Source organism: Vanacampus margaritifer, chromosome 4 (genome assembly GCF_051991255.1).
Source record: "Vanacampus margaritifer isolate UIUO_Vmar chromosome 4, RoL_Vmar_1.0, whole genome shotgun sequence".
NCBI lineage: Eukaryota > Metazoa > Chordata > Actinopteri > Syngnathiformes > Syngnathidae > Vanacampus > Vanacampus margaritifer.
Window position 1 is genome coordinate 32,756,216 of NC_135435.1, and position 12,749 is coordinate 32,768,964.

Below are 12,749 nucleotides of genomic sequence, written 5' to 3' on the forward strand. Positions count from 1 at the left end.
AGAGAAAAAAAAAGAAAGGACAGAGAGTAAGACAGAATTAAAGAAGAAATAATGGCTGTAAGGAAAATAAGAAATGAAATGAGAACTAAAGAGGGAAATAGAGAACGTACAGGTGATAAGAAGAAGAGGAGAAAAGGAGGAGAAAAGGAGGAGAAAAGGAGGGGAAAAGGAGGGGAAAAGGAGGAGAAAAGGAGGAGAAGAAGAGGAGAAGGAGAAGAAGAGGAGAAGGAGAAGAAGAGGAGAAGGAGAAGAAGAGGAGAAGGAGAAGAAGAGGAGAAGGAGAGAAAGTTAGAAAATGCCAGTGTTATCATACATCGCAAAACCCCTGGCATTTTTTGAAAATACCAGTGCTCCATTACACCGCACAGCCCCTGGTATTTGTAACTATGTAAGAAAATAACAAGAAGAGACTGCGTATACTGACCAATCTGGAAGGCGTGCCTCAATCAGGATGGTTTGTCCTACCACTTACGTCGAAAAGCCCTAGAGGTCATTACTGTCCGTACTCCTTTAATTGACGGTGTGAAACCTTTTCATTTTTCCAAAAGTAAAATTAAAAATTAAAAATTAAAAATTAACTGACGGGTTTTAATATCTATTATCAGATTAAACTCTTAAATCCCCCTTCTCAGAATTCAAACTGCTAATACATCTCCCTTAAAGTTTTTGTTTTAGAACGGAATATATGGTGTATTCTGGGTAATTAGCATGCCCTGTCCGCATGTTCCATCTAAATTAGAGTACATGCATTACCCTATGCTGCCATCTAGTGGTCAAATTGAGGAGCCGTTCAGATTAGATCAACATCTCTTGTATATAGAAAGAGTCAGAAAACGAGTTGGTTAGAAGAAGAACTCAAAGTTTATTAATTAAATCATTGAGTCAAAAGTCGTTTTAATTAAATTTATTGAGAAAAGGAAAGAAAATAGACAAATAGGGGAAGTGAGAGAGAGAGAAAAAAATTGTTTGGGGAAGAAAAGGAAGAATTAAAAGATAATGAGAAAAAGTGATGTGGGACAAAAAAGGGGGAGGGTTTGTGAGTGAGAGGAAGAGGGAAAGAGAAAGGGGGAGGAACAAGATAAGAAAATAGAGGGGGGGGGGGAATTTAAGAAGGAGTGAAAGGTGGAAAAATCAAAAAAGTTTGAGAGAATAGAGAAGGAAAAAGAGAAAGGGAAAAATAGGAGCATCCTCATATATTTTGAGAAGGAGAGATTAGAGTCTCGGAGAGGGGTCTGTACGGACCGAACCCTCCGTAGCCGGACCGGGCTGGCGACTCTAATCTCCCACTGGCTCCCTCCTATTTGGAGGGAAGAATGGGAAAAAGAGTGAAAGTAGACCAATATAAACATTTCTCTAGTAAGTCTAAAAATAATAAAAGAATAATAAAAGAGATACTCAAGTCATCAGGGATATAATGATTTATTTGTATGAGGCCCCTCTTTAGCTGATATTATCCAGAGTCCAATATGTGAAGAAGATTTATTCTCAATCAACGGATTACGCAACTCCATTTATCTAAATATTAACTTTAATATTGTGCCTCTTCCGCTTCCCATATTTGAGTGTCCAGGTCAAAGTTTATTCCGAAATTAAAGTGGTTCGTCTACCTTATCTCCATCCGTGTATTCCTTTTTATGTTTACTATATTAATGAAACTGTTTATGTCTGTTTTATCCAGAAAAAGAGGAGGAGGTGTCAGCGGTGAGTAAAGCCAACATATCATGTTGTCGCAGGTGCAACTACTCTGTTGGTTAGACACTCTTATCACATCCTCCATCTACTACTCCTCTTGCGGTATTAATTGTGATCTTTTCGTCATCCTTCCTTAAAGTAGAAAATCGCATTGTTAAGCGTCAGACACCTACTTGTACCAATTTAATTGGTTATTTGTTGTCTTCGTCGCTCCGTTTACTTTTTATAGTTACAGTAAAGACTGAATTTTTCAGGTTATCCAACGATTTTAATAAGTCCCCTTATTCAAAGTAAGTCTTATTTCCATTATTTAAAATCTAACTTGATCCATGTTTCAACTCCAAATTGTCAGGCATTTTTTCTATTTTTGTTTGTATTCCATTAGTCCTCTACTATTCCCCTGCTTTTTTTGTACTTTTCATTTAGACCCCCCGGGTATATAGTTCCTAATTTTCTAATCCATCCCCATTCCTTTTTCTTTCTTTCTGTAGATGTCCACTTGGAGTTTTGTTCAAGAACTCGAAATTTCATTCTTTCCTCCCCATGTCGTAAGAAGTGTTTGACTAGATAGGTATCTGTCTTTTTCTCGGTTCTAACGTTATATTTGTGATGTGCCTTTCTGGTGAGGAGAGTATTTCTGGTTTCCCCCACATATTTAGCTTTGCACATATTGCAGCTTATTAGGTATACACAGTTTGATTTATTTGGAGCCGTATAGTGTGGAGTTAGACGGTCCCCCGTGTTCTCATTTCTGAGTGTTTTTTGGTGTTTTGTTCGTTTGATGGTCGTCATCGGAGAAGTCAATCTAGATCTAACTAACAAGTCTTTAAGGTTTGGATTTTTCCCGAATGCCGAAACAAAACGTAAGTGTGATGAGTTGGGTACCTCTTTCATTTTTTCTTGGAAGTTCTGACGCAATTGTCGATGTGCTCTCAATGCAAAAGTCGAATACGTGGAGATACAGGGTAGTAACCGCCGTTGTGGTGTATTCTTGGCTCCTTGCGCTTTCTCGGTGTAGACCTGTTTCCTGATGGATCGTAGAAGAGTCCTGGAGTAGCCCCTGTTGCGTAGCGATCTGAACAGAGTTATTTCAGCTGCCTTCCTATGTCGTAATTCGGAACAGATTCTGTCGTATCTAAGCAACTGTGACTTAACTACCCCTTTGAAGGTGTGTTTTGGGTGGAAGCTGGTTCTATGCAACAACGCGTGTGTGTCTGTAGGTTTAAAATATATCCTAGTCATTAAAGTTTGTGGTAACGTATCGGACTTGTACACCAGTGTATCCAAAAACTGTATTTCTTTTAAACTGGTCGTTCGTTCTAGTGTAATGAGGGGATGATGATCATTTAAAAGTTTAAAGAAACTTTCAAGATCTTCCTTAGAGTGTTCCCATATCCCCCATATGTCATCCAAGTACCTCAAGTACAGTTTTGGAATTTTCTCACATGTTTTCAAAATGGATTCCTCCCACACCGCCATATAAATATTTGCATATGCAGGGGCAAATTTTTTGCCCATCGCTGTTCCCTTTGTCTGTAAATAATATTTATCATCAAACTCAAAGTCATTCCGCGTTAAACTCACATGCAAGAGTTTAAGGATGTCATCATCCGGTCTATTCTTGTCCGGGAATTTAGCCAAAGTGTCCCTCACCGCCGCCATGCCTAGGTCAATATCAATGTTAGTATACAGGCTATTTACATCCAAGGTGAACAGAGTCAAGGGTTCTGTAACTTCAACATTTCTGACTTTTTGTATAAAATCTGTCGTATCCTTCAGGTAGCTTGGATGTTTTGTCGAGATCGGAGTAAGAAAAGAGTCTATATAGCTCGCAATTTCGTAGCTCTCACTTCCGCAGTCCGATACAATTGGGCGACCCGGTGGCATAATACCAGGAACCGGCCATTTACTTGGCAATTTGTGCACCTTAGGAAGCATATAGAAGTATCTGGGTCTAGGTTTTTCAGGCCCTTCCAAAAACCTGGTTTGTTTTTTATTCAGTACTTTTCTTTTTTTCATATTTATCAGGATATTCTTGATAATTTCTTTTGTTTCCGGATACCATGGAGTTATTAACGGTGTGTAGTAATGTGTGTCCTGTAATTGTCTTAGTCCTTCCTTTATATACTGTATTTTGTCCATTATTACCCAACTGTTGCCCTTATCCGCTGGTTTCAGTATTATTCTCGAATCTTCTTGTAATTCCTTTAAGGCCCTTGATTCTTCCTGTGTAATATTTGTTTTTTCCTTAGTGTTGTTGATTAAGTCTTTAACCGATCTCCTATCCATGTCAATCAAGTCCCTGATTTGATCCGGAAGCAAGCGTGCGTCTGGTGCCCAATTAGATTTGGGGAGGAAGTGTCCCCCTGTAGGTGGATCTGAGAGTCCAAAGTAAATTTGACATTTTAGTCGTCGGTGATAGGACCGTAAATCTGTTTTAATGGAATCTCTAAGATGCTCCTGTCTAGTCTTTTGTTTTAGTGTGGGAATAAACGTTAGTCCCTTACTGAGTATACTTTCTTGGGCCGGAGTTAGTTTAAAATTCGTCGACAGGTTTATAATGCCATTTGCCCTTTTTAGGGGTTTCGTGGTTCCCCGAGAATTGGTTGGGGTGAGTCTAAAAAAGACGACCACCATTTCCACATTTGGGCACCTGTTTCGAGGGTCCAGTGAATGTTGTCCTGGATCGTCTTAAATTGATCTTTTTGGAGTCTCTGTATACCTCTTTGCGTAGACTGGATGTGAAAGTTCATCATCTGAATGTTTGCCATTTCTTTCCTTGGGAGTAAGTTGGACGCATTTACAAGCGGGATGTAAACCTCTGCCCGAGGGAACACTACCGTCGCTGCCTTGAGGAGTCTATTTATTTCTTTTTTAACATTTACCATGTTGGAATGGTGACGGTTATTTATTCCAAAGGAGAGGATGACTGCAATGACCTCTTCTGAAATTGGTGTGTTGTTTTTTAAGATATTTGTGGCATTATCCAGTTTGGCCCCTGGAAAACAGTCCACCTGGATTCTATTGTCCTCTATTTGTGGTAAATTCGCCATATTTGAATCTCCCATAATCAATATGGGGCGTCCCGGTGTCAAGGTCCAGTTATTAAGTTTGTCCCCGTCATGTTCGTGTCTCTCAAATAATGATCGTTGTGGTACAATGGGACGCATAGGTAGAAGTGGAAATACCTGCGATAGTTCGTGTTGCGCCAATGCCTCATCCATTGCCGTTGGAAAAAGTTCAACATCTGAATTAGTCTCAAACGGTTCCAGGCAATAAGTTTTTGACTGTTCCAGCTCAGGGTCCAGTGTTTCAGGTGGAATGTCTGCCCTACGTTTGCGTGGGGATTCCCCCGGCGGTGTAATCATGTCCTGTAATTCCGCAATTGTAGCTAGTAGCCAGTCCTGATTAATTCTCCTGAGGTCCTTATTGACCCATCTTTTTGCCACTGCGACCGCGTCTTCCCATTTGTCTCTTGGAAGACCCATAAGTTTTTCCACCGCTTCCGTCATACAGTCCGTGTGGTGGTCCTCCAATGTACGAACAGTTGCGTGTGTCCAATTTTTTGCATTTACAATTTTTTGGTTGGTCGACATTTCAGTTGGATGGGATGGGAAAACCCTCCTTATTAACGTATCTTCCATGTACATGAGTCTATTTGGGATCGGAGTTGTAGAGTTGGTTCGTTGTAAATGGTGTTTAGCTTTTATATATTGACTAATACCCCTCGTCATCAGTTGAAAGTCATCATATTTGGCACGTTGAGCCATTTCGAGGGAATCCTTCTGTAATCACAAACACAAAGGTAAACCCCGCTTAAAATACTTGAAAAAATTCTTGACAAAACCTTTATAGTTGCCTACACAGTAATATGTATGCACATCAGTATAATTTATGTACATAGTGAGACACATACTGCTTGACCAAGTGCGAACGTCCGAAGGCTCTGGCTGGGTTAGGTTATGGCATAAGGGTTAACTCCCGGGTATTTCCCGCCTCATCAAATTGACTGGACGGTTGTCGAAATACCAGGGGCAAGGCACGGGCCGGCGCTCGTCATACAGCACTCTTATGCTTATGTCTCTCACCTCTGTTTAATAAAAATCTTAATATCATAAAAAAATCTCAATATCATAAAAAATCGTCATATAATAAAAAATGTGTCTGACCTTTATTAAACTTGTACCCTCAATAAGAGTTTCCTTTTGAGATACTTAGCCTCTACTCAAGCAAAAAGGTATCCAGACTAAGATCTGCTTTCAATAAAACCCTCCGAGGGTTGGGTTTAGGGTTTGGACCAAGGTAGGGTTTATATAGAGCCCCAAATGGTTGAGGTTAGGGTTAGGGGTTGGGGTTAGGCACCCTTCCTAGAATATATATTAATTCCACTGGTTGAGGTTAGGACTTTGTACCGGGGTGGGTTAACACCATACTTGAAATGGGTTGAGGTTAGGGCAACTTTCCTAGAATATATAGTAATTCAACTGGTTGAGGTTAGGAATTTGTATCGGGGTGGGTTAACACCATACTTGGAACCGGTTGAGGTTAGGGCAACCTTTCTAGAATATGTAGTAATTCAACTGGTTGAGGTTAGGATTTTGTACCGGGGTGGGTTAACATCATACTTGAAACTGGTTGAGGTTAGGGCAACCTTCCCAGAATGCGTAGTAAGTCAACTGGTTGAGGTTAGGACCTTGTATCGGGGTGGGTTAACACCATACTTGGAACCGGTTGAGGTTAGGGCAACCTTTCTAGAATATGTAGTAATTCAACTGGTTGAGGTTAGGATTTTGTACCGGGGTGGGTTAACACCATACTTGAAATGGGTTGAGGTTAGGGCAACTTCCCTAGAATATATAGTAATTCAACTGGTTGAGGTTAGGAATTTGTACCGGGGTGGGTTAACACCATACTTGGAACCGGTTGAGGTTAGGGCAACCTTTCTAGAATATGTAGTAATTCAACTGGTTGAGGTTAGGATCTTGTACCGGGGTGAGGTTAACATCATACTTGCAACTGGTTGAGGTTAGGGCAACCTTCCCAGAATGTGTAGTAAGTCAACTGGTTGAGGTTAGGACCTTGTATCAGGGTGGGTTAACACCATATTTGAAACGGGTTGAGGTTAGGGCAACCGTCCCCGAAAATGCAGTAATAAAACGGTAATTTTTTTTTTTTTTTTTTTTTTTTTTTTTTTTTTTTTTTTTTTTAAATAGGACATTGTGCAGGGGTGGGTTAACACCATATTTGAGACAGGTTGAGGTTAGGGCTGGATTTTCACCTTTCATGAAACTATAACCCATACTAACCACAAAGGTCCCACATTTAAATAAAAACTTATCGCAATGAGTACAGCAGGGTATTATTTCCTATTTCAGTTAACAGTTTTATAGTGTCCCTGCTGTGATTTAGGGTAGGAACACATCATCAGTAGTGAACCTTGAGATCATTGGGTGTTTCGGCCATTGTCACTAGACACCCTCCCTCAAGGGCGGCCCCGCCAGAGTTGATCAAGCTCCGGGGTGTGTTCCTCTATTTTGGGTCCAATTCAGGTCATTGTATTTTAACGTTATCGAAACCCTTTGTTAGCAATTGTGTACCCTTGATTTGTTGGTGCTTAATGAAACCAACCTTGTAATATGTCATTTGGAAATTGTACTTTAAGCCCGATTTATTTTATGTTTAAACCATCCTATATGTGGTTCGTTGTACCATAAGGTCCCATAAAAATCATTCAATGCATGATAGATTTTTGCAACTTTTTCCCGTTCCCTAATTTTCTCATTTTAGTAAATGTCTCCCTCTATGGGTACCTTTCGGGAGTCCATCAGAGGTTAATGAAGTCTATATGAGACAAATTACATGCTTCTTCCACCATCTGTTTAGTAAACATTTTACATTCCCAAGGGAGTTGAAGTTGTCAGCCAGTTTTTATGTCCTGTCCAGAAATGTTTATTATTTATTTCAGATACCTAGTATTTCATTATATACTATTGAGGCGTTAATAACTATACACCCTCTATAGAAGTAATACATTACCTCCCTTTGTGACCGTTTCTAACCTTTGGTTCTGTATATATTCAACATTCAGATGTATAAAATGTACTCACCCTCAGTCGAGGGGAAAGGCGGTTGAGGGGGAAGGCAGTTGAAATCGAAGGATGAACTACCTTAGTCTGTTGCTTACAGGAGTGATTATCACCACGAGATGTCGCTAAAGAGCAAGAACGAAGTTTAATAGGATGAATTAAAATTAAGTGGAGAAAACAGATGTATAGACTTTAAGGTATTAAAGGAGAGTGAAGTTATTGACAGAAGAAAATAGGGGGGGAAATAGAGAGTAGGACAGAATTAAAGAAGAAATAAAGATTGTAAGAAAGCACAGAGGTTAGAGTTAAGAGAGAAATAGAAAAGGTACAGAGGTATTAAAAAAGATCGAAATTATAGACAGAGAAAAAAAAAGAAAGGACAGAGAGTAAGACAGAATTAAAGAAGAAATAATGGCTGTAAGGAAAATAAGAAATGAAATGAGAACTAAAGAGGGAAATAGAGAACGTACAGGTGATAAGAAGAAGAGGAGAAAAGGAGGAGAAAAGGAGGAGAAAAGGAGGAGAAAAGGAGGGGAAAAGGAGGAGAAAAGGAGGAGAAGAAGAGGAGAAGGAGAAGAAGAGGAGAAGGAGAAGAAGAGGAGAAGGAGAAGAAGAGGAGAAGGAGAAGAAGAGGAGAAGGAGAGAAAGTTAGAAAATGCCAGTGTTATCATACATCGCAAAACCCCTGGCATTTTTTGAAAATACCAGTGCTCCATTACACCGCACAGCCCCTGGTATTTGTAACTATGTAAGAAAATAACAAGAAGAGACTGCGTATACTGACCAATCTGGAAGGCGTGCCTCAATCAGGATGGTTTGTCCTACCACTTACGTCGAAAAGCCCTAGAGGTCATTACTGTCCGTACTCCTTTAATTGACGGTGTGAAACCTTTTCATTTTTCCAAAAGTAAAATTAAAAATTAAAAATTAAAAATTAACTGACGGGTTTTAATATCTATTATCAGATTAAACTCTTAAATCCCCCTTCTCAGAATTCAAACTGCTAATACATCTCCCTTAAAGTTTTTGTTTTAGAACGGAATATATGGTGTATTCTGGGTAATTAGCATGCCCTGTCCGCATGTTCCATCTAAATTAGAGTACATGCATTACCCTATGCTGCCATCTAGTGGTCAAATTGAGGAGCCGTTCAGATTAGATCAACATCTCTTGTATATAGAAAGAGTCAGAAAACGAGTTGGTTAGAAGAAGAACTCAAAGTTTATTAATTAAATCATTGAGTCAAAAGTCGTTTTAATTAAATTTATTGAGAAAAGGAAAGAAAATAGACAAATAGGGGAAGTGAGAGAGAGAGAAAAAAATTGTTTGGGGAAGAAAAGGAAGAATTAAAAGATAATGAGAAAAAGTGATGTGGGACAAAAAAGGGGGAGGGTTTGTGAGTGAGAGGAAGAGGGAAAGAGAAAGGGGGAGGAACAAGATAAGAAAATAGAGGGGGGGGGGGAATTTAAGAAGGAGTGAAAGGTGGAAAAATCAAAAAAGTTTGAGAGAATAGAGAAGGAAAAAGAGAAAGGGAAAAATAGGAGCATCCTCATATATTTTGAGAAGGAGAGATTAGAGTCTCGGAGAGGGGTCTGTACGGACCGAACCCTCCGTAGCCGGACCGGGCTGGCGACTCTAATCTCCCACTGGCTCCCTCCTATTTGGAGGGAAGAATGGGAAAAAGAGTGAAAGTAGACCAATATAAACATTTCTCTAGTAAGTCTAAAAATAATAAAAGAATAATAAAAGAGATACTCAAGTCATCAGGGATATAATGATTTATTTGTATGAGGCCCCTCTTTAGCTGATATTATCCAGAGTCCAATATGTGAAGAAGATTTATTCTCAATCAACGGATTACGCAACTCCATTTATCTAAATATTAACTTTAATATTGTGCCTCTTCCGCTTCCCATATTTGAGTGTCCAGGTCAAAGTTTATTCCGAAATTAAAGTGGTTCGTCTACCTTATCTCCATCCGTGTATTCCTTTTTATGTTTACTATATTAATGAAACTGTTTATGTCTGTTTTATCCAGAAAAAGAGGAGGAGGTGTCAGCGGTGAGTAAAGCCAACATATCATGTTGTCGCAGGTGCAACTACTCTGTTGGTTAGACACTCTTATCACATCCTCCATCTACTACTCCTCTTGCGGTATTAATTGTGATCTTTTCGTCATCCTTCCTTAAAGTAGAAAATCGCATTGTTAAGCGTCAGACACCTACTTGTACCAATTTAATTGGTTATTTGTTGTCTTCGTCGCTCCGTTTACTTTTTATAGTTACAGTAAAGACTGAATTTTTCAGGTTATCCAACGATTTTAATAAGTCCCCTTATTCAAAGTAAGTCTTATTTCCATTATTTAAAATCTAACTTGATCCATGTTTCAACTCCAAATTGTCAGGCATTTTTTCTATTTTTGTTTGTATTCCATTAGTCCTCTACTATTCCCCTGCTTTTTTTGTACTTTTCATTTAGACCCCCCGGGTATATAGTTCCTAATTTTCTAATCCATCCCCATTCCTTTTTCTTTCTTTCTGTAGATGTCCACTTGGAGTTTTGTTCAAGAACTCGAAATTTCATTCTTTCCTCCCCATGTCGTAAGAAGTGTTTGACTAGATAGGTATCTGTCTTTTTCTCGGTTCTAACGTTATATTTGTGATGTGCCTTTCTGGTGAGGAGAGTATTTCTGGTTTCCCCCACATATTTAGCTTTGCACATATTGCAGCTTATTAGGTATACACAGTTTGATTTATTTGGAGCCGTATAGTGTGGAGTTAGACGGTCCCCCGTGTTCTCATTTCTGAGTGTTTTTTGGTGTTTTGTTCGTTTGATGGTCGTCATCGGAGAAGTCAATCTAGATCTAACTAACAAGTCTTTAAGGTTTGGATTTTTCCCGAATGCCGAAACAAAACGTAAGTGTGATGAGTTGGGTACCTCTTTCATTTTTTCTTGGAAGTTCTGACGCAATTGTCGATGTGCTCTCAATGCAAAAGTCGAATACGTGGAGATACAGGGTAGTAACCGCCGTTGTGGTGTATTCTTGGCTCCTTGCGCTTTCTCGGTGTAGACCTGTTTCCTGATGGATCGTAGAAGAGTCCTGGAGTAGCCCCTGTTGCGTAGCGATCTGAACAGAGTTATTTCAGCTGCCTTCCTATGTCGTAATTCGGAACAGATTCTGTCGTATCTAAGCAACTGTGACTTAACTACCCCTTTGAAGGTGTGTTTTGGGTGGAAGCTGGTTCTATGCAACAACGCGTGTGTGTCTGTAGGTTTAAAATATATCCTAGTCATTAAAGTTTGTGGTAACGTATCGGACTTGTACACCAGTGTATCCAAAAACTGTATTTCTTTTAAACTGGTCGTTCGTTCTAGTGTAATGAGGGGATGATGATCATTTAAAAGTTTAAAGAAACTTTCAAGATCTTCCTTAGAGTGTTCCCATATCCCCCATATGTCATCCAAGTACCTCAAGTACAGTTTTGGAATTTTCTCACATGTTTTCAAAATGGATTCCTCCCACACCGCCATATAAATATTTGCATATGCAGGGGCAAATTTTTTGCCCATCGCTGTTCCCTTTGTCTGTAAATAATATTTATCATCAAACTCAAAGTCATTCCGCGTTAAACTCACATGCAAGAGTTTAAGGATGTCATCATCCGGTCTATTCTTGTCCGGGAATTTAGCCAAAGTGTCCCTCACCGCCGCCATGCCTAGGTCAATATCAATGTTAGTATACAGGCTATTTACATCCAAGGTGAACAGAGTCAAGGGTTCTGTAACTTCAACATTTCTGACTTTTTGTATAAAATCTGTCGTATCCTTCAGGTAGCTTGGATGTTTTGTCGAGATCGGAGTAAGAAAAGAGTCTATATAGCTCGCAATTTCGTAGCTCTCACTTCCGCAGTCCGATACAATTGGGCGACCCGGTGGCATAATACCAGGAACCGGCCATTTACTTGGCAATTTGTGCACCTTAGGAAGCATATAGAAGTATCTGGGTCTAGGTTTTTCAGGCCCTTCCAAAAACCTGGTTTGTTTTTTATTCAGTACTTTTCTTTTTTTCATATTTATCAGGATATTCTTGATAATTTCTTTTGTTTCCGGATACCATGGAGTTATTAACGGTGTGTAGTAATGTGTGTCCTGTAATTGTCTTAGTCCTTCCTTTATATACTGTATTTTGTCCATTATTACCCAACTGTTGCCCTTATCCGCTGGTTTCAGTATTATTCTCGAATCTTCTTGTAATTCCTTTAAGGCCCTTGATTCTTCCTGTGTAATATTTGTTTTTTCCTTAGTGTTGTTGATTAAGTCTTTAACCGATCTCCTATCCATGTCAATCAAGTCCCTGATTTGATCCGGAAGCAAGCGTGCGTCTGGTGCCCAATTAGATTTGGGGAGGAAGTGTCCCCCTGTAGGTGGATCTGAGAGTCCAAAGTAAATTTGACATTTTAGTCGTCGGTGATAGGACCGTAAATCTGTTTTAATGGAATCTCTAAGATGCTCCTGTCTAGTCTTTTGTTTTAGTGTGGGAATAAACGTTAGTCCCTTACTGAGTATACTTTCTTGGGCCGGAGTTAGTTTAAAATTCGTCGACAGGTTTATAATGCCATTTGCCCTTTTTAGGGGTTTCGTGGTTCCCCGAGAATTGGTTGGGGTGAGTCTAAAAAAGACGACCACCATTTCCACATTTGGGCACCTGTTTCGAGGGTCCAGTGAATGTTGTCCTGGATCGTCTTAAATTGATCTTTTTGGAGTCTCTGTATACCTCTTTGCGTAGACTGGATGTGAAAGTTCATCATCTGAATGTTTGCCATTTCTTTCCTTGGGAGTAAGTTGGACGCATTTACAAGCGGGATGTAAACCTCTGCCCGAGGGAACACTACCGTCGCTGCCTTGAGGAGTCTATTTATTTCTTTTTTAACATTTACCATGTTGGAATGGTGACGGTTATTTATTCCAAAG

At 39.6% G+C, this 12,749-nt stretch overlaps 1 pseudogene; it reads right to left on the minus strand.

Moving 5' to 3' along the window:
* The window catches only part of LOC144050842 (protein fem-1 homolog B-like), a 36,550-nt pseudogene extending 23,808 nt beyond the window's left edge, over positions 1-12,742 (minus strand).
* Between the last annotated feature and the right edge of the window lie 7 nt (positions 12,743-12,749).